General features: G+C 43.4%; 1 protein-coding gene across 3 annotated transcripts in view; it reads right to left on the reverse strand.

The window, feature by feature from the left end:
* ext2 (exostosin glycosyltransferase 2) overlaps positions 1-26,469 on the reverse strand; it is a 231,496-nt gene that overhangs the window by 51,204 nt on the left and 153,823 nt on the right. The gene's annotated exons all lie outside the window — the stretch shown is intronic.

The raw sequence follows: 26,469 nt of genomic DNA on the forward strand, positions 1-26,469 counted from the left end.
TAGTTCATTGATGAAGCAGCTGAAGATGGTTGGGCCTAGGACACTACCCTGAGGAGCTCCTGCAGTGATGTCCTGGAGCTGAGATGATTGACCTCCAACAACCACAACCATCTTCCTTTGCGCTAGGTATGACTCCAACCAGTGGAGAGTTTTCCTCCTGTGTCCCATTGACTCCAGTTTTGCTAGGGCTCCTTGATGCCATACTCGGTCTAATGCTGCCTTGATGTCAAGGGCAGACACTCTCACCTCTTGAGTTCAGCTCTTTTGTCCATGTTTGAACCAAGGTTGGAATGAGGTCAGGAGCTGAGTGGGCCTGGCAGAACCCAAACTGAGCATCACTGAACAGGTTATAGCTAAGCAAGTGCTGCTTGATAGCACCGTCGCCAACACCTTCCATCACTTTACTGATGATTGAGAGTAGACTTATGGGACAGTATTGGCTGGGTTGGATTTTTCCTGCTTTTTGTGTACAGGACATACTTGGGCAATTTTCCACATTGCCGGGTAGATGCCAGTGTTGTAGCTGTACTGGAATAGTTTGTATAGGGGCACGGCAAGCTCTGGAGCACAAGTCTTCAGTACTCTTGCTAGAATGTTGTCAGGGCCCATAGCCTTTGCAGTATCCAGTGCTTTCAGTCGTTTCTTGTTATCACATGGAGTGAATCGAATTGGCTGAAAACTGGCATCTGCGATGCTGGAGTCTTCAGCAGGAGGCCAAGATGGATCATCCACTTGGCACATCTGGCTTAAGACTGTTGCAAATGTTTCAGCCAGCAAATGCAAGAATGATGTGATGTGTAGACTCTGAGGTGTCTTACTCCTCTGACTCCAGAGCAGTCGGCAGTGTTTTTATTCATTCCCTACTGCAGCTGGCCCTGTGGGAAATATAACAGAAAGTGGATATGAGAAATCAGCACAATCAACAGATGCTTCAGCTGCTTGAAATGAGATACAGCTTATGCACTGACGGCGATTTGCACGGGGAGGACTGCCATGCATCCCCTGAACCTGGGATGTTGAAATCTTTTTACCCTGTCTATGTTGGACTCTCGTTTTTCATTCTCCAACATTGTGGTGGCTTGTCGCTCTGGCTAGATCAAGGGCCAGCTCCTCGAAATTCGTCAGTGACGCAAGTTGGGAGGCCCCATCATCCAAGCGTGCCCTCTCGCTTTCCCTGGCATTGTTCTCCCATTTGGCTTGCGAGACGATAAAAGATGCCATTAGGATGATGCCACTCTCCCTCACCACTTGCAGATTTTCATTCATATAGGATATTCCGGTCTTCCCTGTAGTTTACTGTCCAATAATGCTAGGGTTATGAACTATGAGCAAGCGTCATCAATGCTGCCGAGCACACATCTCTCCTACGGTTAGGAGAATGCTATGCACCCTCAGGATGCCCCTCTCTTCTCCATTCTGGTGACTGCTGACCAGGAGGCATGCCATCTGGGTCTATCTTTGGACTCACCTTGCCAGACAAGGTCAGTGAAATGTTTTCTGCACCAGACCCAGTTTCTCCTCACCACTTCTCTGCTGCTGACCTCATGAGTCACCCCAGCCACACCTTCTTGGTCTGCCTTGAAGGCTTTCTCATGCCGCTGGCAGGGGACAGGATGCCTCTGCATGCCGTCACCGCCTCCAGCAGCACCTCAAGTGAAGCATCAGAATTACAGGTGGGGCTGCCCTGGCACGGGGTCCACCCTGCCCACTGCCTAGTTTCAGCCTCTATTCTTGAGATGAACAGCAACCACAGCAATGACTGCTGCTTGCCCTTTAATTTGGGCCTGCTCCTCCCCATGTTCGCCACCACTAACTGGATGGTGAATGCGACTCTGGGGCAATTAACTGCTTTACCAATTAAATTCCTAAGTGTGTACATGCCGACGCAGTGCAGGATTGGGACTCGAAATTGAATGTGACGTCGAGGTCCCGACGCTGGAATGGAAATCCTGCCTGTATGTTGTAATACGGCATGTATTTTTCTACTGCTAAAATGAAACTGTGTTCCTTTATGGCCACAACATCTAACTGTTGTTAAGTACACACAGGGCGAGATATTAGTTTAATTGTTCATCTAGCTGCAGGTTCCAATTCTGGCTTTGATGCACTCAGAACTTAGGCATTCTGGCTCTTGCACTTGAAAATGACTTAAAAGGATAAACCTCACATTTGAGTGTAATACAGCATGATGGACAAGAAATGCATTTAGAATGGCTGCAGCACAGAAGGCTGCCATCTGGCCCATTGTGACTGTGCCAGCTCTCTGCAAGAGCTATTCAGCAAGTCTCACTCTCCCGCCTTTTCTCCCATATCCCTGCAAATCTTTTCTCTTCAGACAAGTGTCCAATTCTCTTTTAAAATCCACGATTGAATCTGCCTCCAGCTCACATTCAGGCATTGCTTTCCAGATCGCCACAAAGTTTTTCCCATGCCGCCTTTGGTTCTTTTTCTAATCAGCTTAAATTGGTGTCCTCTGCGTCTCGACCCTTCCGCCAATGGGAACAGATTCGCCCTATCTACTGTGTCCAGACCCCTCAGGACTTTGAGCACCTCTATCAAATTTCCTTTCAACCTTCGCTTCTCCAAAGAGAACAGTCGCAGCTACTCAAATCTATCCACGCAACTGAAGTCCTTTATCCCTGGTACCATTCTCATAAATCTTTTCTGCACCCTCTCTAATACCTTCACATCTTTCCTTAAGCATGGTCCCCAAAATTGGCCACAATACTCCAGTTCAGGCCAAACTAGTGTTTTATAAAGGTTCACCATAACCTACTTTCTTTTGTGCTCTATGCCTGTTTTAAAGATCCCATATGCCTTATTCACCACTTTCTCAACCTGCCCCTGCCACCTTCTATCTGTGCACATATACCCCCGGTCCCTCTGCTGCTGCATCCTCTTTAGAATTGTATCCTTTATTTTATATTGCCTTTCCTCATTCTTCCTATCAACATGAATTACTTCACACTTCTTTGCATTAAATTTCATCTGCCATGTGTCTGCCCATTCCACCAGCCTGTCTATGTCCTCTTGAAGTCTATAGCTATCCTCACAGTTCACACTATTTCCTACACACCCAAGTCTAGGTCATGAAAATAGAATAAAAGCAGTGGTCCTAATACCAGCCCCTGGGAAGCCCCACTATAGACTGTCCTCCAATCTGAAAAACAACCGTTCACCACTACTCACTGTTTCCTGTGACTTAGTCAGCTTCGTCGCCATGCTGCCATGGTCCCTTTTATTCCATGGGCTTTAACTTTGCTGACAAGCCTCTTGTGTGACCCTTTATCAAAGGCCTTTTGGAAGTCCATGTGCACCATATCAATGGCTTTACCCTCATCAATCCTTTCTGTCATCTCATCATAAAACAAATCAATTTTATTAAACATGATTTGCCCTTAACCAATCCGTGCTGCCTTTCCTTAATTAATCAATACTTTTGCAAGTGATTGTTAATTTTGTCCCAGATTATCATTTCTAAAAGCTTTCCCACCACCAAGGTTAAACTGACTGGCCTGCAGCTGTTGGACTTTCCTTATACCCTTTTTTCAACAAGGGTTTAACACTTACAGCTAGATAAAGTATTTTTATATTACCAGTAAGTTTACCAGTGCACTGCTCATGGTAAATCAGAGGATATGTTTTTAGAGCTACATTAAAATTATATTATGTTTTGAAGGCTACAAAGTTTAATTGATGTAATGTAAACACTGGGTGAAAGGTTAACTGCTATTTAAGTTGGAGATTAGAATCCTAACTATATTTGTGAGAAAATCTGTGATACTTGATTTGATCCTGTATTCTGTGCTTTTGGAGAGCTATTCTGTATACTGCAAATGACTGCCTTTTTTTAAATTATACTTCTTTTAAAAAGATGTTTTGACAGAAATTTGCTTTAGAGTGTGATGTCTGAAGTGAGATAGACAGGAAGTGTACATGTATGTAAAGCTTTTATAATAGCTGACATTCTGTGGCACCACACAACAAGTCAGCAATTTTATAAGCACATGGGACACTATGTTAAGTAATATTACCTGGTACACTGATTTATCTGTATTGTACCAGCCTTGGTTTTGGGAATACTGGGAAATAAGCCCAGGGTTAGGAGGTACAAGGATTGGGGCCCAGAGTCCAGCGATACTTTGATGGGGGTTCTGGGGTCTGACAGTGCTGGGAGCAGACCCAGTAGTCTAGGAACACTGCTAAATCAAGTGCTGGGAGTATTTCCATCATTTTCAGTTTTTGTTTCAGATTTACATCAACAGCAGCATTTTGCTTTTATTCTGGGAATTTTGGGGCAAATCCTGGGATCTAATATTACTGGGAGAGAAAAGGACAGAGAATTCTACTACTTAGGGACACTGGGAGTAGTGGTCTAGGAGTTTGTGAGCACTGAGAAAAGTGTTATGGAATCCACGAATGGTGCAGGTCTTGGGGAAGGGAGGTCCTGGGGTCCAAAAGAATGGAGGAGGAACTGGGAAACTAGGGTGGTACATGATCTGGAAGTATTGAGGAAGTAGAATCATGCAGCCTTTAGGGGGAAAAAGGGGCCCAGCAGAATAAGTTCCAAACTACCCTGGCTCCTTTTGGGCCATCAGACACCCCTGTTTTGGCCTATCAGTTCACTCCCCTCATTTGCCCACATTTAGTTGCACCAGCCCCAACATGTTTCATTTCATCACCTGTTTCTTGCTCTGTTTAGTGCTCTATAACTCTGTCTTGCCCACTTGTGGTCTTTAATAAATATAAATTTCAAACAAAAGTACCTCATGAAATGCTCAAAAGTTTATAATTCACACAGTTTCTCAGGTCCTATATAAAAAAAAATCAAGCCCCAAAATGTTTTATCTTTCAAACTGCATTTACAGTCAAACTGCTGATGGCGTGGGGGAGGGGGTACTTGCTGTGATTTATGGTCAGTACCACTGATCAAAATTAAAATAATTCAAATTCATCTTTAAGCTAGGTTTAAATCACTTGGAAAGACAAATCCTCATCAACTTCTCCACTGAGAAAAAGAATCTCAAATAATCTCAAATCTGTATTCCAAATATTAATTAGAAATCATAGATGTTGTCTAATCATCTGAAGTAACTGAAAAAGAGCAGGTGTGTCCATGCCCACGTACAGCAAGACCTGGACAACATTCAGGCTTGGGCTGATAAGTGGCAAGTAACATTCACGCCACAAAAGTGCCAGATAATAATCATCTCCAACAACAGAAAGTCTAACCACCTCCCCTTGGCATTCAATGACATTATCATCACTGAATTCTCCACCATCAATATCCTGGGGGACATCATTGACCAGAAACTTAAACGGACCAACCACATAAATACTGTAGCTACAAGAGCAGGTTAGAGGCTGGGTGTTCTGTGGCAGGTAACTCACCTCCTGACTCCGATAAGCTTTCCCACCATCTACTAGGAACAAGTCAGGGGTGTGAGGAAATATTCTCCACGGCTTGCTGAGTGCAGCTCCAACAGCAATCAAGGAGCTCGACATCATCCAGCACAAAACAGCATGCTTGATTGCCACCCCATCCACCGCCTTAAATATTCACTCCCTACACCATCAGTGCAAAGTGACTGCAGTGTGTACCATCTACAAGATGCACCGAAGCAACTCGCCAAAGCTTCTTCGATAGCTTTCAAACTCGTAACCCTCTACCACCTAGAACAAGAGCAGCAAGGGTATGGGATCACCACTTGCAAGTTCCCCTCGCCATTTCTTCATTGCTTAGTCAAAATCCTGGAAACTCACTAACAGCACTGTGGTTGTACATACACCACATGGCCTATGGCGGTTCAAGGCAGCGGCTCATCATCACCTTCCAGAAAGCAATTAGGGATGGGCAATAAATGCTGGCCTTACCAGCGACACCCATGTCCCATGAAAGAATAAAAAACAGTAAAACATGCCTGAAATAAAGCTATGAAAATTCTCCAGTTTGTTTCAAAGCCTTCTGGAAAAAACAAAGTAACGCACAGAGAATCATAGAAAGTTTAAGGCACAGAAAGAGGTCACTTGGCCCATCATGTCTGTGCCGGCCGAAAAATGATCCACCTCCTCGAATCTCACCTTCCAGCATCTGGTCCGTAGATCTGCGGATTAAAGGCACTTGAGGTGCATATCCAGACTCCTTTTGAATGAGTTGAGGATCTCTGCCTCAACTACCCTTTCAGGCAGTGAGTTTCAGACCCCCACCACCCTCTGGGTGAAAACATTTTTCCTCATCTCCCCTCTAATTTTTCTACCAATCACTTTAAATCTATGCCCCTTGTCACTGACCTCTTTGCTAAGGTGAATAGACCCTTCAACGTCACTCTATCCAGGCCCTTCAAAATTTTGTACATTTCAATCAGATCTCTCCTCAGCCTTCTCTGTTCCAAGGAGAACAACCCCAGCCTATCCAATCTTTCCTCATAGCTGCATTTTTCCAGTCCTGGCAACATCCTCGGAAATCTCCTCTGTACCCTCTCTCGTGCAATTACATCCTTTCTGTAACGAGGTGACCAGAACTGCACACAGTACTGAAGTTGTGGCCTAACCAATGAGTTATACAGTTTCAGCATAACTTCCCTGCTGTTACATTCTATACCTCAGCTAATAAAGGAAAGGATTCTATATGCCTTCTTAACCACCTTATCGACCTATCCTGCTACTTTCATGGATCTGTGGACATTCACTCCAGTGTCTCTCACTTCCTCTACACTTCTCAGTATTTCCCCATTAATCATGTATTCTTTTGCCTTGTTTGACCTCCCCAAATGCATCACCTCATACTTCTCCAGGTTGAATTTCATTTGCCACTTTTCTGCCCATCTGACAAGACCATCACTATCTTCCTGCAGCCTACAGCTACCCTCCTCACTATCTACCACACGGCCAGTAGTGTCGTCTGCAAAATTCTTGATCATGCCCCCTACATTTACATCCAAACCGTTAATAAATACCACAAAAAGCAGAGGACCCAGTACTGAGCCCTGCGGAATGCCACTCGAAACAGCCCTCCAGTCGCTAAAACACCTGTCAACAATTACCCTTTGTTTCCTGCCACGGAGCCAATTTTGTATCCACCTTGCTGCATTTCCCTGGATCCATGGGATTTTATTTTTTTTAACCAGTCTGCCATGTGGGACCTTGTCAAAAACCTTGCTAAAATCCATGTAGACCACATTAATTGCACTACTCTTATCTATCTTCCTTGCTACTTCTTAAAAAAATTCAATCAAGTTGGTCAAACAAGATCTTCCATTAACAAATCCATGTTGACTATCCTTGATTAACCTGCCCCGTTCTAAGTGACACTTTATCCTGTGTCTCAGAATAGATTCCAATAATTTGCCCACTACTGAGGTTAGACTGACTGCCCTGTAATTATTCGGTCTATCCCTCACTCCCATTTTAAACAGAGGTACAGTAAGGTTACCAGTTCGCCAATCTTCCAGCACCACACCTGTATCCAGGGAGGACTGGAAAATGATGGCCAGACCTGCTATTTACTCTCTTGCTTCTTTTAACAGTCTAGGGTACATTTCATCTGGCCCTGGTGATTTATCAACTTTCAAGGATGCCAATCGTATTAATACTTCCTCCCTCCCTATGTTTATCACATCAATACTCCTCCTCAACTACAATATCTGCGTCGTCCCCCCCTTTTGTGAAGCCACTCACAAAGTATTCATTAAGAACCATACCAACATCTTCCGCCCCTAGGTTATCTTTTTGGTCCTTTATGGGCCCTACTCTCTCCTTAGTTATCCTCTTACTCTTAATGTATTGATAAAACATCTTTGGGTTCACTTTGATTTTGCTCGCCAATATTCTTTCACGCCCTCTTTTAACTTTCCTAATTTCCTTTTTGATTTCACCCCTCCACTTTCTATACTCCTCGTGGCTTTCTGTAGGATTGAGCTCTCGGTGTCGGGCATAAGCTTTCCTTTTCTGCCTTATCATACCCTGAAAGCTCCTTGATACTCATGGGGCTCTAGATTTTGCCGTCTCACCCTTTTTCTTTCTGGGAACATGTTTACTCTGAACCCTTTGAATCTCCCCTTTGAATGCCTCCCACTGCTCTGATACTGATTTACCTTCAAGTAGCTGTTTCCAGTCCACTTTCGCTAAATCACTCCCCAGTTTAGTAAAATTGGCCTTGCCCCAATTGAGAACTCTATCTCCTGTTCCATCTCTGCCCTTTTCCATAATTACGTTAAAACTGAATGAATTATGATCACTACCACCAAAATGCTCTCCCACTGCCACTCCTTCCAACTGCCCAGCTTCATTTCCTAAAACTAAGTCTAAAACTGCATCCTTTCTTGTTGGACGCTACATACTGGGCAAAAAAGTTCTCCTGAATGCACCTCAAGAATTCTGCTCCCTCAATTCCTTTCACACTAAAACTATCCCAGTTAATATTGTGGTAGTAAAAATCCTACTATTACTGCCCTATTGCACTTCTCAGAGATTTACCTACATATCTGCTCTTCTATCTCCCTCTGACTGTTTGGGAGTCTATAATACACTCCCAGCAATGAGATTGCCTCTTTTTTGACCCTTAGCTCATTCCATATGGCCTCATTTGATGAACCTTCCAACATACATCCCTCCTCACAGCTGTAATAATTTCCTTGACCAAAATTGCCACTCCTCCTCCTTTCTTATCCCCCTCCCCATCGCGTCTGAAAACACTGTAACCAGGAACGTTGAGCTGCCATTCCTGTCCCTTCTTAAGCCACGCTTCTGTAAAAGCTATGATATCATAGGCCACATGTCTATCTGTGCGCTCAGCTCATCTGTTTTATTTGCTACACTCCTTGCATTGAAATAGATACCCTTGAGCATTGCTAAACATTTTTTTTTTTAATTTTCTAACTTTTGTTTCCTCTGACTTCCAAACTCATCCATTAATTTTCTGCCTTCCATTTTCATTTCTGATTTTGTCCCAACTGAGTCTATCCTCAGGTCCCCATCCCCCTGCCAAACTAGTTTAAACCTTCCCCAACAGCACTAGCAATATGTTGCGCAAGGAACTCAGTCCTGACTCTGCTCAGGTGCAACCCATCCGGTCTGTACAGCTCCCATCTCCCCCAGAGCCGATCCCAATGGCCCAGGAATCCAAATCCCTCCTTCCTAAACCATCTTTCCAGCCACGCATTCATCTGTCTTATCCTCCTATTTCTATACATGGCACTGGGATTAATCTGGAGATTACTACTTTTGAGCTCCTGCTTGCTAATTTCTTACCTAGCTCCCTACATTCTGACTGCAGGACCACATCCCTCTTTCTACCTATGTCATTGGTTCTGATGTGAACCACAACTGCTGGCTGCTCACCCTCCCCCTTCAGGATGCTTTGCAGTGACATCCTTGACCCTGGAACCAGGGAGGCAGCACACCACCCTGGATTCACATCTGCAGCCACAGAAATGCCTGTCTGTTCCCCTGATTATTGAATCACCTATCACTATGGATCTTCTTGTCTTCCCTGTACTGTCCTGTGCAGCTGAGTGATGTCATGGACTTGGCTCTGGCTGCACTCCCCAGGTGAAGCATCACTGTCCTCAGTATTCAGAGCTGAATACCTGTTGGAGAGTGAGATGCACTCAGGGGTCTCCTGCACTACCTGTCTGATTCTTTTTGACTGCCTGGTGGTCACCCATTCCCTCTGTCCCAGTATACTCTTAAGCCAGGAAGGAACTGAAGAATGGACTTAGGAGAGCTAGAAGGGGACATGAAAAAGTCTTGGCGGGTAGGATTAAGGAAAATCCCAAGGCGTTCTACACTTATGTGAGGAACAAGAGGATGGCCAGAGTAGGGCCGATCAGGGATAGTGGAGGGAACTTGTGCCTGGAGTCGGAGAAGGTAGGGGAGGTCCTTAATGAATACTTTGCTCCAGTATTCAACAGTGAGAGGGACCTGGACGTTTGTGAGGACAGCGTGAAACAGGTTGATGTTAAGGAGGAGGATGTGCTGGAAATTTTGAAAGACATGAGGATAGATAAGTCCCCGGGGCCAGACGGGATATACCCAAGGTTATTACGGGAAGCGAGGGAAGAGATTGCTGCGCCTTTGGCGATGATCTTTGCGTCCTCACTGTCCACTGGAGTAGTACCAGATGATTGGAGGGTGGCAAATGTTATTCCCTTGTTCAAGAAAGGGAATAGGGATAACGCTGGGAATTACAGACCAGTCAGTCTTACGTCGGTGGTGGGCAAATTATTGGAGAGGATTCTGAGACACAGGATTTATGATTATTTGGAAAAGCATAGTTTGATTAGAGATAGTCAGCATGGCTTTGTGAGGGGCAGGTCATGCCTCACAAGCCTTATTGAATTCTTTGAGGATGTGACAAAATACATTGATGAAGGAAGAGCAGTGGATGTGGTGTATATGGATTTTAGCAAGGCGTTTGATAAGGTTCCCCATGGTAGGCTCATTCAGAAAGTAAGGAGGCATGGGATACAGGGAAATTTGGCTGTCTGGATACAGAATTGGCTGGCCCATAGAAGACAGAGGGTAGTAGTAAATGGAAAGTATTCAGCCTGGAGCTCAGTGACCAGTGGTGTTCTGCAGGGATCTGTTCTGGGACCTCTGCTCTTTGTGATTTTTATAAATGACTTGGATCAGGAAGTGGAAGGCTGGGTTAGTGAGTTTGCCGATGACACAAAGGTTGCTGGAGTTGCGGATAGTGTGGAGGGCTGTTGTAGGTTGCAACGGGACATTGACAGGATGCAGAGCTAGGCTGAGAAGTGGCAGATGGAGTTCAACCTGGAAAAGTGTGAAGTGATTCGTTTTGGAAGGTCGAATTTGATTGCAGAATACAGGCTTAAAGACAGGATTCTTGGCAGTGTGGAGGAACAGAGGGATCTTGGGGTCCACGTCCATAGATCCCTCAAAGTTGCCACCCAAGTTGATAGGGTTGTTAAGAAGGCGTATGGGGTGTTGGCTTTCATTAATAGGGGGATTGAGTTTAAGAGCCGCGAGGTTATGCTGCAGCTCTATAAGACCCTGGTTAGACCACACTTGGAATATTGTGTTCAGTTCTGGTCGCCTCATTATAGGAAGGATGTGGAAGCTTTAGAGAGGGTGCAGAGGAGATTTACCAGGATGCTGCCTGGACTGGAGGGCATGTCTTATGAAGAAAGGTTGAGGGAGCTAGGGCTTTTCTCATTGGAGTGAAGAAGGATGAGAGGTGACTTGATAGAGGGGTACAAGATGATGAGAGGCATAGATAGAGTGGATAGCCAGAGACTTTTTCCCAGGGCGGAAAGGGCTATCACCAGGGGGCATAATTTTAAGGTGATTGGAGGAAGGTTTCGGGGAGATATCAGAGGTAGGTTCTTTACACAGAGAGTGGTGGGTGCGTGGAATGCACTGCCAGTGGTGGTAGTAGAAGCAGATACATTAGGGACATTTAAGCGACTCTTGGATAGGTACATGGATGATAGTAGAATGAAGGGTATGTAGGTAGTTTTATCTTAGAGTAGATTAAAGGGTCAGCACAACATCGGGGGCTGAAGGGCCTGTACTGTGCTGTACTGTTCTATGTTCTGTGGAGTGACTACATCTATAAACGTGCTATCCACGTAGCTCTCATCCTCATGAATGCCGCCAGCTGCCGCTCAAGTTCCAAAACCTGGAGCTCAAGCTGCCGCAATTGACAACACCTCCTGCACAAATGGTTTTCCAGGATACGGGAAGCGTCCTGGAGCCCCCACACAGCACAGGTGGTGCACTCTCGAGCTTGAAGTACCCCTGCCATTCCTTTATTTATTAGTTGACCCTTTGCTACCGCTAAAAAAAACCTTACCAATACTACAGCACCTTAGAATTATTAATAAAACCTCACTAGAACTGATAAATCCTACTAAAAGTCAATACAGTTCACCAGTTAAAATAAACCATACTCAAAAAAAACTAATACTCACCAGCTACTCACTTGGTCCTTATTATTAATACTTAATTTATACTTTTTTTAAAAAGTCTGCCAGCTGTTGAGATGCTATAACCCAGCAACTTACACACCAAACCTAACAGTGGTGTACTAACCAAGCTATTTACTGATACTCCCTAACAACAGTTATTCACCAACCCATCACCTTGCAGCTTTCCTGTGATGTCTCTGTTCACTTTGCTTTCAAACTCTGGCGTGCCTGGATTCCTCTCCACTCCGATATCGCTGCTTCCCGCTCTCTACAAATTAACAAACCTTACAGAAAGTAATGGGAAGTGCTTGCTGGACAGAAGATATTTAACATATATCAGTGGATCTCCTGTAGCACTGGTTAAGGAACATTGGTCAATATGTTTTGACTCTTACCTGTCTCCTCCTTTTGTTCTCTTTCTTCACATCTTTCTTACTTCTGTGTTTTCTCTAGCTCCTCTCCTCTCCTTTTGGGTGGAAGGTGACATGGTCGGAAAAAAAGGGCTTTGTGGTGCTGGCTATGGGATACTGGTTGGAGGTGCGATAGGAGGAAGCGATAAAGGGGCTTTGGGTGCTAAGGGCGGGATGCCACAGAAAAGAAATGGAAAGGGCTGAGAAGGAACAGGAACTCAGGCTGTGCAATGCTTGGAGTGAAAGAACAAGGGGGTACCAGACAGGGGAGGGAACAGGGCAATATTGTAAGCCAGCAGATAACTAAGCCTTTGGATTGTGGCTGAGGGTGGAATGGACAGATCTTGACCACAGGGTGCATTTTCTAGTGGTGAAGGCATGAAGCCAGTCAGAGAATGATATGGCCAGGGCGAAACACAATATGAGTATTAGAGAAGGGTAAGGGGCAGGAAGGAACAGGTACTCAAGGTGGGAGTGATGACCAGAGATTCAGAGCAGGGAGCAATAGGAGGGCGAGAAGGAATAAACGCTTAGGCAAAAAAGGAGTTGAAAATGTTCGATTTCCCCCATTAACCTCAAATTTGAGGAATGCCCAGTTACTGAACAACTTGCCAGTTAAATAACCTGGTCTTCCCAAAAGTCCTGTCCCTGTACATTTAGAGCCAGCTCCCACTTAAAATAGTGGCTTTTTGAAAGTCCTGTAGCTTGAAACCGAGCCCCACCCGCCCCCGAAGTTATAGAGCAGCCCTTCAGCAACTTCCTTCTCTACATCAAAAACTGGTTCCTGACCAAAACTGAGAATGAGTCTTTGATGTGTGAGGATGGAATTCCCTCTGACTTTGGGGAATGCTCTATTAAAACTGGAAGTGCGTTAACTAACACCTCCCACCCCAAAGTCGTGGGGAAGCCTTTTAGAAATTCTGCCTGCAATTCAAAAGCTGGTTCCTGATTAAGGTCAGGAACCAGCTTTTGAAGTGTGGTTTGGGACTGCGAGGGGAGAAAAGGGCCGGAGGCCGCATGAAAAGTGGTGAGCAAAGCTGAAGGGAGCAGGCGGAGAGGCAGGGGAGTGGGCCAAGGAACTGGCGGAAGACTGGGGATACCAAAGAGCATAGAGCTGAATATTAAAGTTCTTTTGATCTAAGATGTCAGCCATCTGCATTAGAAGATCAAAAGAACATATGGAATCCACTCATAAGTAGCATATTATTTTAAGAAAGTTACTTCCCCAATTTAGAAAAGGCAGTGACATTGCATCACCTGTGCAATGTATACAGACTACTGAACAGAAGCTCCCACCAGGTTTCTGTGTAATAAAATATGCATATGAGGATTAGAACTAACTATATAACAGTCAGATTCATGAGTCGTAAAAATGCCACAACACACAGAAATCCTAGTTAAGTAAATTAAATTTAAAAAAAGCGTCGAGAAATAGTTTATAAGAGAAAAATATGGGGAAATCACCTGATATTTAGGTAATGAGTTGTACTGTGAAAAGAATGACTGCTTTGAAGTAGTTCCTGACAAAGATACCATTATACTGCTCAATAGACTGTAGCCACTTTAGAAAACTGCCTTTCATCCCAGTTGTTGGAGTTGGACAGCACTAGGTTTATGGACAAGCAACTAGAGCAATTGCCCAGGGCTCTAAGCCATGATGGGGGCTGGGGGGTGGGGTGAAGGGCAGTGGACCAGTCTCAAGTGGTGGTCGTCATCCAAAGTGTGGGTGGGAAGAGGAAGGGGATGTGTTCATACCTTAGCCTCTGCCTGGGGCCCCCATATGTCTAACGCTGGTGTTGAATTTGAAACAAGGTGTATAAGCTGAATGGGCTAGCGTCTAACTCACCGCAATATCCCCCTTTTCCGCTGCTGAAATAATAATTTGATGCAATTGCTTCAAATTATCTATACCTTGGTAGAAAAAACATTTCTAGAGGGGTCATTGTCTGTTCTATTGTTTGAAATCAGATGGCTAGTAATTTTGGAAAGATGATATTTAGAAAAATATCTAACTTGCTTCTTGCAACTGAATGGGAGCAAAGTAATTGACACCACATGATGAATTCTAATTCTTAATTATCTCAGAAATGAGGGGAGGCACCATATTCTTATGCACCTCCTTGTGGTTAGATAATGAGCAGCATTCCCAAGGATTTGGGATCAAACTGTCTGCCCACCCTTTGCACTTGGGAATGGTAGGTCGATACCGAGCAAGAGGAAAGGCTAAGAAAAATGTAAAAAACAAAACCAAAAAAAGTAATTTCCTCAACTGAAATAAAGCCATAATTTTAATGAAAGTTATTTGTGCATGAATTATCCTAAATATTGAGGCAGCAATTCTCTACATTTACTGCATTGTATCTCAGATACACTACCTTGATACAATGCAATCTTTTGCATCACAGCATGCCAATGGGCAATGTAACACAGCAGAAATCAACTTTACTTCAATAGCAAGACCATGAAGAGGAGATGTTGCCACCATGAACTCTTACACATCAGCTATAGTGGAACCAGAGCTGGTACACAGCCAACCTTTTAATACATCAAAGTGAAAAACTCTGGCTACCTACTGTAAACGATACAAACAATACTGTCTACTCAGCTCTTTTCTACATACTTGACCAGTAAGCAAAACGGAGATGCTGTTAAGTGTGCATGCGCTCAGCTCCGTTATTCCCTCCCCAACTTGTATGAAACTGATGTGAGCTGACAGTATAACCATAACTGCCCTCCCAGGCCACTGTCCGATAGTGCATCACCAAGATCATAAAGAACACCAACGTCATGAAACAAATTTAATGATTTGAAGATGTGTAATTTGTTCAGAATTGCATGTTTACAATGAATTTGTTTCAGCATGAAGTGATGTGAATGCCATTTCAGATAAGAGCTAAACCATTATGTTTTATGTATAGTAAGTAGTACAATGCAGTTTTTTGGTACTTTGGATCAAAGAATAGTATGGCACAGGAGGCGGCCATTCGGCCCATTGAGTCTGTGCTAGCTCTTTCAAAGGGTAATCCAGATAGTCCTACTCCCCCACTCTCCATATCCCTGCAATATTTTTCTCAAGTATTTATCCAATTCCCTTTTGAAAGCTACTTTTGAATTTGTTTCTGGCATCCTATCAGGCAATGCATTCCAAATCCCAATCACTCATTGCGTAAAAAGGTTTTTCGTATCACATCTGATTCTTTTGTCAATCACCTTAAAGTATCTTTTCCAGTGCCTCTATAACACTTTTTAAAAATAATTTGCAGACCAGATTTTCTTCCTTTTATCTTACATCTATTGCCTCTTCTTTCAAATTCTCCTTCTCTCCCAGCCACACTGAAATTTCAGAGTTTCTCATAGAAATATCCTCCCTCGGCCTTGTGGAGTGAATCCTTAGACACCCTGATCTTGTTATCTTTCTGCTCACATGGCCATCTCAGTCTATTCCTTGTATTCTTTGCCACTCACCTCCCCCTATCCCAGTCCCACCCCACCTCCCCATCAGATAGTGCAGAATAGCCTTGAAAGACCTGTCAGCATGACTTAGATGACATCTGTCTAAATCTCCCAACTTCAAACCAACACTAAATACATTAAAACTGTTTAAATAGACTTAAGCTGACCTGAGGGGCAAACCACAATTCACTGTCTTTAAAGTTTTTACAAATAGTCACAATTCAATTTTCAGGTTTTAAGAATATTTGTATAATGTTTATCCAATAAAGATTAAATCAACCACATACAACCATGTTTAAAAAAAATGAAAAAAAAATCTTAGAATTACAAGTAGTAAATGTATTCAGGAGGAATCTTCATACAGCACTTTTGTTTCTATTTTATAACAATGTATAATATTTCTCAATACCCTCTTTTGTCACCAACTGGCACAATTATAATCTTGATCTAGTGCTATAAAATATTCATTCTCCCTGGCAGCTGACACTATACTGTGAGGAAAATGTTACTATCCAACGATTTCTAATTAGTTGGGATTTAACTTCTGTTTAAGCATTAAGTGATACAGATCTTAAAGGGAAATAATTTGACTCTCATACCACAGGCCGCCACAGTCTATTGCACTACAAGTACATTAAATCATAAAAATTGACAAGTAATTTCTACCATCAACTAGTTTTCAAGACAATTCTTCATTACAAAGAAATCAGATGAGATGTTAAGTCGAGATCTCATCTGACCTTATAGGTGGATGAAAATAATTCCAAGGCACTATTCGAAGAAGGGCAGCTGAGCTCTCTGGTGGCCTGGCCAATATTTATCCCCAAACATCACTAAAACAGAATATCTGGCAATTAACCTCACTGCTGTTTGTAGGATCTTGCTGTATGAAAACTGGCTACCGCATTTCCCTACATTACAACAGCAACTACATCTGAAAAAAGTGCTGTAAAGAGTTTTGGGACATCTGAAGTCATGAAAAGCAACATATCAATCCAAGTTCTTTTGTTAATGGATTTATGTTCACATTTTATAAAATTAAAAGTATTTATAGGGAAATTTCAATTGTTTGTGAATTTACCATTTACTGACTACAATGCCAGCAATAGAAGCTGTGTAAATACATATGCTCTGAGGAGGTGATAATGGGCTGTCTTCTTTATTGACACAACTAGGCCACTTCAAACAAAAACAAAATACTGCAGATACTGGAAATCTGAACTAAAAACAGAAAATGTTATAAATACTCCTCAGCAGGTCAGGCAGCACCAACCTGAAACGTTAACTCTGTTTCTCTCTCTCCACACATGCTGCCTGACCTGCTGAGTATTTCCAGCATTTTCTATTTTTAGGCTACTTCAAAGGGCGGTTAAGAGTTAACTACATTGGTGGATTCATATATAGGCCAGACCGGGGAAGGATGGTAGGTTTTCTTCCAGAAGTAAACCAGTTATGACAATCCGATAGCTTTATGGTCATTTTTTTTTATTGATTATCTTTTATTTCCAGACTTTGAACTCTCATGCTCTGGAGTATTAGCCTCACTCTCTGGATTACTAGGTCAGAACACTACACTACAGAAACGACTGAAGATGCCTATGTCGATGCAAAGCACCTCTCCAGTTAAGCCTGTCAATTTTTTTTTTACACAAGAGCTAATAAATCTTTATTTGCATCCAGATTTTCATTTTTGCAACATTCTCATAAAATATTGCAATGATATAGTACTATATTATAAACTTTGCACTCAATGTGTACAAGAGAAAAAGGGTAGTTTCTGCCTCTCTCCAAAATCCTCCTTTGCAATATAACCTCCCAGTTGTTATTATCCACTCTTCACAATATAATGCCATTCAGAATTCTGCATCCCATTCACCCACTTCAACTGCAAAATTCTAATAAAAATACTGAATTAGACAGACCTATGAAGGGGAATTTCAAGTAACCCATTGGCTACTTTTATGGGGTAAATGGTTAACCGAAGAACGTTGCAGTAGACTGAGAATTCTGGGAGCTCAGTCTCGAGTAAGGTCAATATTATTTGATATAAGAGGTATCTGTAACTTCCATGCTTTTCAAGATTATAGAAAGTACTCTTTTGCTCTTCTCGATCCCAGCATCTTTTGAAAAGATTAACTGTTGCAATAACCTCCATTTCCCCAAGTACGACATGATTTTGTGAAAATAACAATTATGGATATCCCTGAATTGAATAAGAATGGGTCAGATTTTGCTGTGAGCAGCAAATTAATGGCACTTGCTCATTGACGTTCCATGGACCTTTGCTTGGCAAGTTACTGTCAACCAATCAGTGAATAGCCTCGATGGGGCATCTGGAATCTGTGGGAACAGAGCAAGTAACTGCATGTCCTAATATCCAGATTGAAGAATCATTAATGAGCAGTGTAGGGTTTGAACCAGAGAGTGCAAGTTAGGCTACTTAACTCAATGCCAAATCAGGTACAGAAAGAAAAAGAGAGAGAAAGAAAGATTGGATTGAGAGCAGAGAGACAGGAAAAAAAGTAAAAACTATTAACTGTTTAAAAATCTCCAACAATAAATAAAAGATGAAGGAATGAGATCCCACTCTTGTAAAAGTTTTTTTGTGTGAGAAAGGTTGTTTGGCAGCAATTAGGACTTATCATGCTGTTGAAAGGGTACACAAACTAGAATGGACAAGGCCTAACGTTCTTGGTGCATCAACTCCATAGCCACAACATTAATACAGGAACTTCCTGTTGTTCAACACATTTGAATGCTGCATCAGTCAGCAAGATGCCATTTTCAAGAAGCTTAGAGGAACATCGCATTTTGGACAACAACTCACCAGAGGTTGCTGTCCGATTTGCACAAAAATAATGGTGAGCATTATTAACCACAGTGTTATTTTTACAGCAAAATATGGCCCAACAGTTTTTGAAGATTTCTTAATTCATGTGCTGGGGACAGGTTACATCGGGCAGGATTTTCGTTCTGGAGTTGGGACCATTTCCAGGCCCTGACCTCACAGTGCGTCACACCTTAAGCAATTTTCAAAAAGATGGCGAGTTAGTGGCCAGATAGCTCGCTTGCCATTCAATTAAGGACAGCAGGCTGGCTCCCGAGATTGGAGGATCAATAGGACTTGAAAGATGTAGGAAGGAGGAGGAGAGGGTGCCTCATGATGGAGGTGCCCTCTTAAGAACCTTCAACAAGGTAAAATAAAAAGTGGCCACAACTGCCAGACCAACACTGTGGAGGGGCAAACCTATGGCAAGTGTGGATATGGGAGAGGGAGAAGTTCAACTGCATGATGTATCACTGGCCCCCTGGTTTGTTGACGAGAGGCTGCCTCCCTTCATTATTCAGGTTACGGCCTGGGGGGTGGGGGCGCATGCTGACTGGAAAATTCCAGTCAGTGTTGGGAGAGTGGCCTTAATAGGCCCATTAATTGGCTTAAATGGCTACGAGCTACTTCCAAGCAGGTAGCCATCACCCCTCTGAAGTAAAAGCAGAATAGTGCAGATGCTGGAAATCTGAAATAAAAACAGAAAATGCTGGAAATACTCAGGAGGTCAGGCAGCATCTGTGGAGAGAGAAGCAGAGTTAACGTTTCATCTACTGCCTGACCTGCTGAGTATTTCCAGCAATTTCTGTTTTTATTACCCCTCTGAAGTAGCCTCATTCAAAATAGCCCGGAGGCAGGAACATGCTGGGTTGCCCACCTCCGGTCCTGCCTCCGCAGCCGAGTAAGAATGCAGCCCTCGAGTCTTGACAGTGCTCAGTAAATTATAGAATAGAAAGAGTAAAACTATCACCTGGAAGGAGATTGGGCATTAAAATGTTCTTAAAAACTTAGCTGAAAAAAAAATTATTCGCCCAAACAACTGTGTTTCATGAAGGCAGCTAATCAACACGCGAGAGTGTTTTAGGAGGAAAGCTATAGGTTGAATAATTTGGAATAGTTCCCACAGCCTGTAGAAATTTACAAGGAAAAGTCACCCAAAATTAAATGATATTTTAATTCTAGATTTTTAATGGACACTTTTCTGCCAGCTTCCTGAATACTGTTTTTGCATGGGCCATAAGGAAACCAAGCCTGAGGCCTGCATTGGTGGGAGGTGATGGCAAGCAGAACCTTACTGCCATGGTGGCAATAAGATGCCACTGATGGGAAGTTGTTTCTGATGAGGACTCACACTTTAAAAGAATCATTAGAGTTATTAAGGATATGGTTAAAAAAAAAGTAAACTGCATCACACAAAGTTGGACAAGAAGTGGTCATGGCTTCTCTGTGCATGCGTGGTACAAAAGAGTCAACAGTGCCAAGACTTGTTTGGGAAGTATACAATCCACATTTTTTTCAACAAAAAAAGCCTGGTAAAAAGAGCATCCTAGATTTATACAACAGCTTCATCAGCATTTGAAACAGCAAAACAGTTGACTGCTTGAGTATAGACTCATCCCTTTTTTCTCTTCATTCCTGGGCCATGTTACAGTTAAATAATGATTTACAATAGGCACAAGGTTAGGCTTAGCTCATAAGTCACTTTTACTACTTTTGTCAACGTCTTGGTTTAATTTCGGAGTGCCCAGCTTGTTTTGGTTTGTGGGAGAGGAGGCTAGGAATACCCAAACGGCAATTCAGTTTCACTCTGTGAGCACTAATGCAGGCTACTGTACAAAGAGGCACCCTGAGAACCAAAACAGTTGCTGCACTGTTTGTAATTAAATGTAAATAAAGAAAATCATCAACAATTAGTGACACTTTACATCATTTAAACACACAGTAAATAATTTGAAAAGTGTGTAAACTAGCACATTTCATATCACAGAACTACTACTGTTCATCAGCTAGAGTACCACAAATTATTGAGATGTGTATACTTCAGTCTGTTTCATTACTCTAAATCTTCAATAACTTCCTGAGCTTAATTGGCTATAAACTACAATATTTTGCAAAACAAAGCTTGCATCAGCAGTAATTGAGTGTTTTAAGTTAGAACAAAAAGGTTAGCGCTTACTGGCAGATCTTAAAACCAGGTGCTGCTGGTTTTCCTATCTGCACAACCACCAGTTCACAAACTTGCTTCTTCCGGAAAGGGATTATTATTTTAAGAGGCAATGACTATGTTTTATGCTTCATATTTCATAGTGGAACTGAAATATTTATTCTAAGAAAGTGCGGTTTTACCATCATTAACTTTTTAAACTAGCAAAATCACATAACTTAAAATATTTCCACTGGTATAAATCTATGTGTAGGCCTGGATTGCTATTCCACTTTACGTAATTAATAAAACACTTTTGCTCTTCAAAGAACGCCGAACACATGCAACAGATGATTTCAACAGAATTGAAAAAATTAGTGGAAAAGATTAAAAGAGTACCTGGAGTTACTTAATTCTAAGTTCTTCCATTGTGCAAGTCTGGAGTTAAACAAAGCCTTCTAATGGGGAAGTCAGTTTGTGGTTCCGCCACAAACTCCATTCCTTAACCATCAGCTCCCTGATCACTGAGATGCTGAACTGGGCTGTTTGCAATCTCAGCATCCTATTTGACCCTCCACTGAGCTTTAGACCCCTTTCCATCACTAAGAGCTCCTATTTCCACCTGCTTAATATCTCCCGCCTCTGCCTCAGCTCATTGTCAGCTGCAACTCACATACATGCCTTTATTACCTCTAGACGAAACAAGTTCAATGTTCTCCTGGCTACCTCCTACACTCCATAAACTTGTGCTCATTTAAAACTGTTACCCTTATCCTAATTCGCCAAGTTAGACAAGTCCTGCTCACCCATCACCTTTGTGCTCACTGACCTACATTGGCTCCAAGTCCTGCAATGGCTTGACTTTAAAATTATAATCCTTGTGTTTAGATTCCTTAATGGTCTCGTCTCTCCCTACCTCTGTAACTCCTGCACCCCTCCAAGATCTCTGTGTTTCTCCAATTCTGGCCTCTTGCACATCCTTGATCATCACTCCACCACTGGCAGATGTGCCTTTAGCTGCCTAGGCCCAAGCTCTGGAATCCCTTCCCTATTCCTCTCTACCTCTCACTCCTCTTTTAAACCACTCCTTAAAGCCTACCCTTTTCACCAAGCTGTTGGTCACATGCTCTAATGTCTCTTTATGTGGCTTGACATTACATTTTACCTGATATTGCTCCTGTGAGGCGCCTTGTGAAATTTTTACTATGTTAAAGACGCTATATAAATGCAAACTGCTGTTGTTCTAGATTGGCATGTATGGTCTTTTGTCAATACTGTGCCCTCTGTCTCACTCTTCATTACATATATCAATGACCTTGCTCACTCACCATCCAATCCTATCCAGGCTTTTGCCAACGATTCTTCTCAACTGCCTTCAAATAAATTGCCCTTCGTGCTCACTGGATCTGGATGGATCTCCACAGCTTTTTAAAAATTCATTCCTGGGATGTGGGCGCCACTGGCTAGGCCAGCATTTATTGTCCAAGCCTAATTGTCCTTGAGAAGGTGGTGGTGAGCTGCCTCTTTGAACTGCTGCAGTCCATGTGGGGTAGGTGCACCCATGGTGCTGTTAGGAAGGGAATTCCAGGTTTTTGACCCAGCGACAGTGAACGACCAGCGGTATAGTTCCAAGTCAGGACAGTGTGTGGCTTGGAGGGGAACGTGCAGGTGGTGCATGCAACTGCTGCCCTTGTCCTTCTAAGTGGTAGAGGTCGCGGGTTTGGAAGGTGCTGTCTAAGGAGCCTTGGTGCATTGCTGCAATGCATCTTGTAGATGATACACATTGCTGCCACTGTGCGTCGCTGGTGGAGGGAGTGCAAATCAAGCAGACTGCTTTGTCCTGGATGGTGTCGAGCTTCTTGAGTGTTGTTGATGTTGCACCCATCCAAGCAAGTGGAGAGTACTCCATCACACTCCTGATTTTTGTGCCTTGGAGATGGTGGACAGGCGTTGGAGAGTCAGGAGGTGAGATGCTCACCGCAGGATTCCGAGCCTCTGACCTGGTCTTGCAGCCACAATATTTATATGGCTACTCTAGTTGTTTCTGGTCAATGGTAACCTCCAGGATGTTGATCGAGGGGGATTCAGTGATGGTAATGCCATTGAATGTCAAGGGGAAATGGTTAGTTTCTCTCTTGTTGGAGATGGTCATTGCCTGGCACTTGTGTGGCACGAACGTTGTTTACCACTTATCAGCCCAAGCCTGGATATTGTCCAGGTCTTGCTGCATTTCTACACGGACTGCTTCAGTATCTGAGGAGTCGCGAACGGTGCTGAACATTGTGCAATCAGCGAACATCCCCACTTCTGACCTTATGATTGAAGGAAGGTCATTGATGAAGCAGCTAAAGATGGTTGGGCCTAGGACACTACCCTGAGGAACTCCTGCAGTGATGTCCTGGAGCTGAGATGAATGACGCCCAACAACCACAACCATCTTCCTTTGCATTAGGTACAACTCCAACCAGTAAAGAGTTTTCCCCAATTCCCACTGACTTTTGCCAGGGCCCCTTGATGCCATACTCGGTCAAATGCTGCCTTGATGTCAAGGGCAGTCACTCTCACCTCACCTCTGGAGTTCAGCTCTTTTGCCCATGTTTGAAAAAAGGCTTTAATGAGGTCAGGAGCTGAGTGGCCCTGATGGAACCCAAACTGAGCGTCACTGAGCAGGTTATTGCTAAGCAAGTGCCGCTTGTTAACGCTGTCGATGACACCTTCCATCACCTTACTGATAATTGAGAGTAGACTGATGGGGCAGTAATGGCCAGATTGGACTGGTCCTGCTTTTTGTGTACAGGACATATCTGGGCAATTTTCTACATTCCACAGCTGTAGTGGAACAGCTTGACTAGGGGCGCGGCAAGTTCTGGAGCACAGGTCTTCAGTACTATCGCTGGAATGTTGTCAGGGCCCATAGCCTTTGCAGTATCCAGTACCTTCAGTTGTTTCTTGATATCACGCAGAGTGAATCGAATTGGCTGAAGACTGGCATCTGTGATGCTGGGGACTTCAGGAGGAGGCCGAGATGGACCATCAACTTGGCACTTCTGGTTGAAGATTGTTGCAAATGCTTCAGCCTTATCTTTCACACTGATGTGCTGGGCTCCCCCATCATTGAGGATGTGGATATTTGTGGAGCTCCCTCCTCCAGTTAGTTGTTTAAGTGTCTACCACCATTCACGACTGGATATGGCAGGACTGCAAAGCTTAGATCGGATCCATTGGTTATGGGATCGCTTAGCTCTGCCTATCGCATGCTGCTTACGCTGTTTGGCATGCAAGTAGTCCTGGGTTATAGCTTCACCAGGTTGACATCTCATTATGAGGTATGCCTAGTGCTGCTGCTGGCATGCCCTCCTGAACTCTTCACTGAACCAGGGTTGGTTCCCCGGCTAGATGGTAATGGTAGAGTGGGGGATATGCTGGGCCAAGAGGTTACACATTGTGGCTGAGTACAATTCTGCTGCTGCTGATGGCCCACAGCGCCTCATGGATGCCCAGTTTTGCATTGCTAGATCTGTTCTAAATCCATCCCATTTAGCACAGTGATAGTGCCATATACAACACTATGAAGGGTATCCTCAATGTGAAGAAGGGACTTCCTCTCCACAAGCACTGTGTGATGGTCACTCCTACCAATACTGTCATGGACAGATGTATCTGTGGCAGGCAGATTGGTGAGCACAAGTCAAGTATGTTTTTCCCTCTTGTTGGTTCTCTCATTACCTGCCGCAAAGCCAGTCTAGCAGCTATGTCCTTTATGACTCGGCCAGCTCGGTCAGGAATGTTGGTACCGAGCCACTCTTGGTGACGGACATTGAAGTCCCCCACCCAGGGTACATGTTGCGCCGTTGCCACCCTCAGTGCTTCCTCCAAGTGCTGTTCAACATGGAGGAGTACTGATTCATCAGCTGAGGGGTGTGGGGGACAGTAGGTGGTAATCAGTAGGAGGCTTCCATGCCCATGTTTGACCTGATGCCATGAGACTTCATGGGGTCTGGAATCGATGTTGAGGACTCCCAGGGCAACTCCCTCCCAACTGTATACCATTGTGCCGCCACCTCTGCTGGATCTGTCCTGCCGGTGGGACAGGGGATAGCCGGGGATGGCGATGGCTGGGACATTGCCTGTAAGGTATGATTCGGTGAGTATGACTATGTCAGGCTGTTGCTTGACTAATCTGTGGGACAGCTCTCCCAACTTTGGCACAAGCCCCTAAATGTTAGTAAGGAGGACTCTGCGGGGTTGAAAGGGCTGGGGTTGCCGTTGTCGTTTCTGGTGCCTAGGTCGATGCCAGGTGGTCCATCCTGTTTCATTCTTTAGTGACTTCGTAGTGGTTAGATAAAACTGAGTGGCCTGCTAGGCCGTTTCAGAGGGAATGTAAGAATCAACCACATTACTGAGAATCTGGAGTCACATGTAGGCCAGACAAGGTAAGGACAGCAAATTTCCTTCCCTAAAGGAAATGAGTGAACCAGATGGGTTTTTACAACAATCGACAATGGTTTCATGGCCATCATTAGACTCGCTTTTTAATTCCAGATTTTTTTTTGTTGAATTAATTGAATTCAAATTCCACCTTCTGCCGTGGTGGGATTCGAATCGATATCCCCAGGGCAATACTCTGGGTCTCTGGGTTACTCGTCCAATGACAATACACTGCACTACCGTCTCCCCTCTCATGCCCTTCAATGAATATAAAAATCTGGATTCTTTAAATTCCTCAGATATTCTCACAAGTCCCACCAACTACTAACAGCTTTTATCTTTGGTAGCCCCAACTGTAGTCTTGTATCATCCATCTACATTGCTGACCTCAGTATCTCTTCAGTCATCAAATGGAACTCTCATATCTTGTCTACTGCTAAAGATCCCTCCAAAAAGCTTTCGCTTGCATGCCAAACTACTCCCAAGTCTAAAAATTTTAAATCCATCTGAAATTCCAATACTGCTCCCAGATCTGTGGCGGGGGAAGGATTTCTAGATTCTCTAAATTTCCACTACATTGAACTCATTATGGCCTCCTACTCATTCTTTCTCTGGATCTCAAAACTGTTGAACTATACCTTTCAGTTTTTCTCTTATATGATCTTTTAAACTTTTCAACCCCAGGCTTACTGTCCTTTATTCAGTAATTTTTGATGTACTTCATCCTGTTGACTCTTTTCAGCCTTGCTGGCATCCTGAATTAAGTCAATGGACCTTAACCCTAATTTCCAAACTAATAAAAACAGACCATAAGTGCCTGTACCTTCTCATTTGTTAAGTCTTTGATCCCAGCCAAGCTATGGGAAAATGGATGCAAATACTTTTGAAACAACTTGCATTTATATTGTACCTTTGATATAGATAAATGTCCCAATGTACTTCATAAAGGCTTAATCAGGTAAAAATAGACATCAAGACAAAGGAGGAGAAATTACCAAGGATGACCAAACATGGTCAAAGAGGCGAGTTTTAAGAGGCCATTCAAGGAAGTGGACAGGCATAGGGATTTACAGATGAAATTCCAATTGCCTGGATAACAAAGAAGTTCACTTGAAGGATGCTTGCAAATCTGTAATTTCAGGAATTAAAAATACAAATTATGCACACTAGTTGAACTTTTTCATCCAGTTTATATTATCTGACTATGTGGTTTTATTACTTCTCCATAATCCTTTTCTCCCCCATATTTATCCATAGTACAATGCTGAATTGGCATCT

This window comes from Heterodontus francisci, chromosome 14 (assembly GCF_036365525.1).
Source record: "Heterodontus francisci isolate sHetFra1 chromosome 14, sHetFra1.hap1, whole genome shotgun sequence".
Classification (NCBI taxonomy): domain Eukaryota; kingdom Metazoa; phylum Chordata; class Chondrichthyes; order Heterodontiformes; family Heterodontidae; genus Heterodontus; species Heterodontus francisci.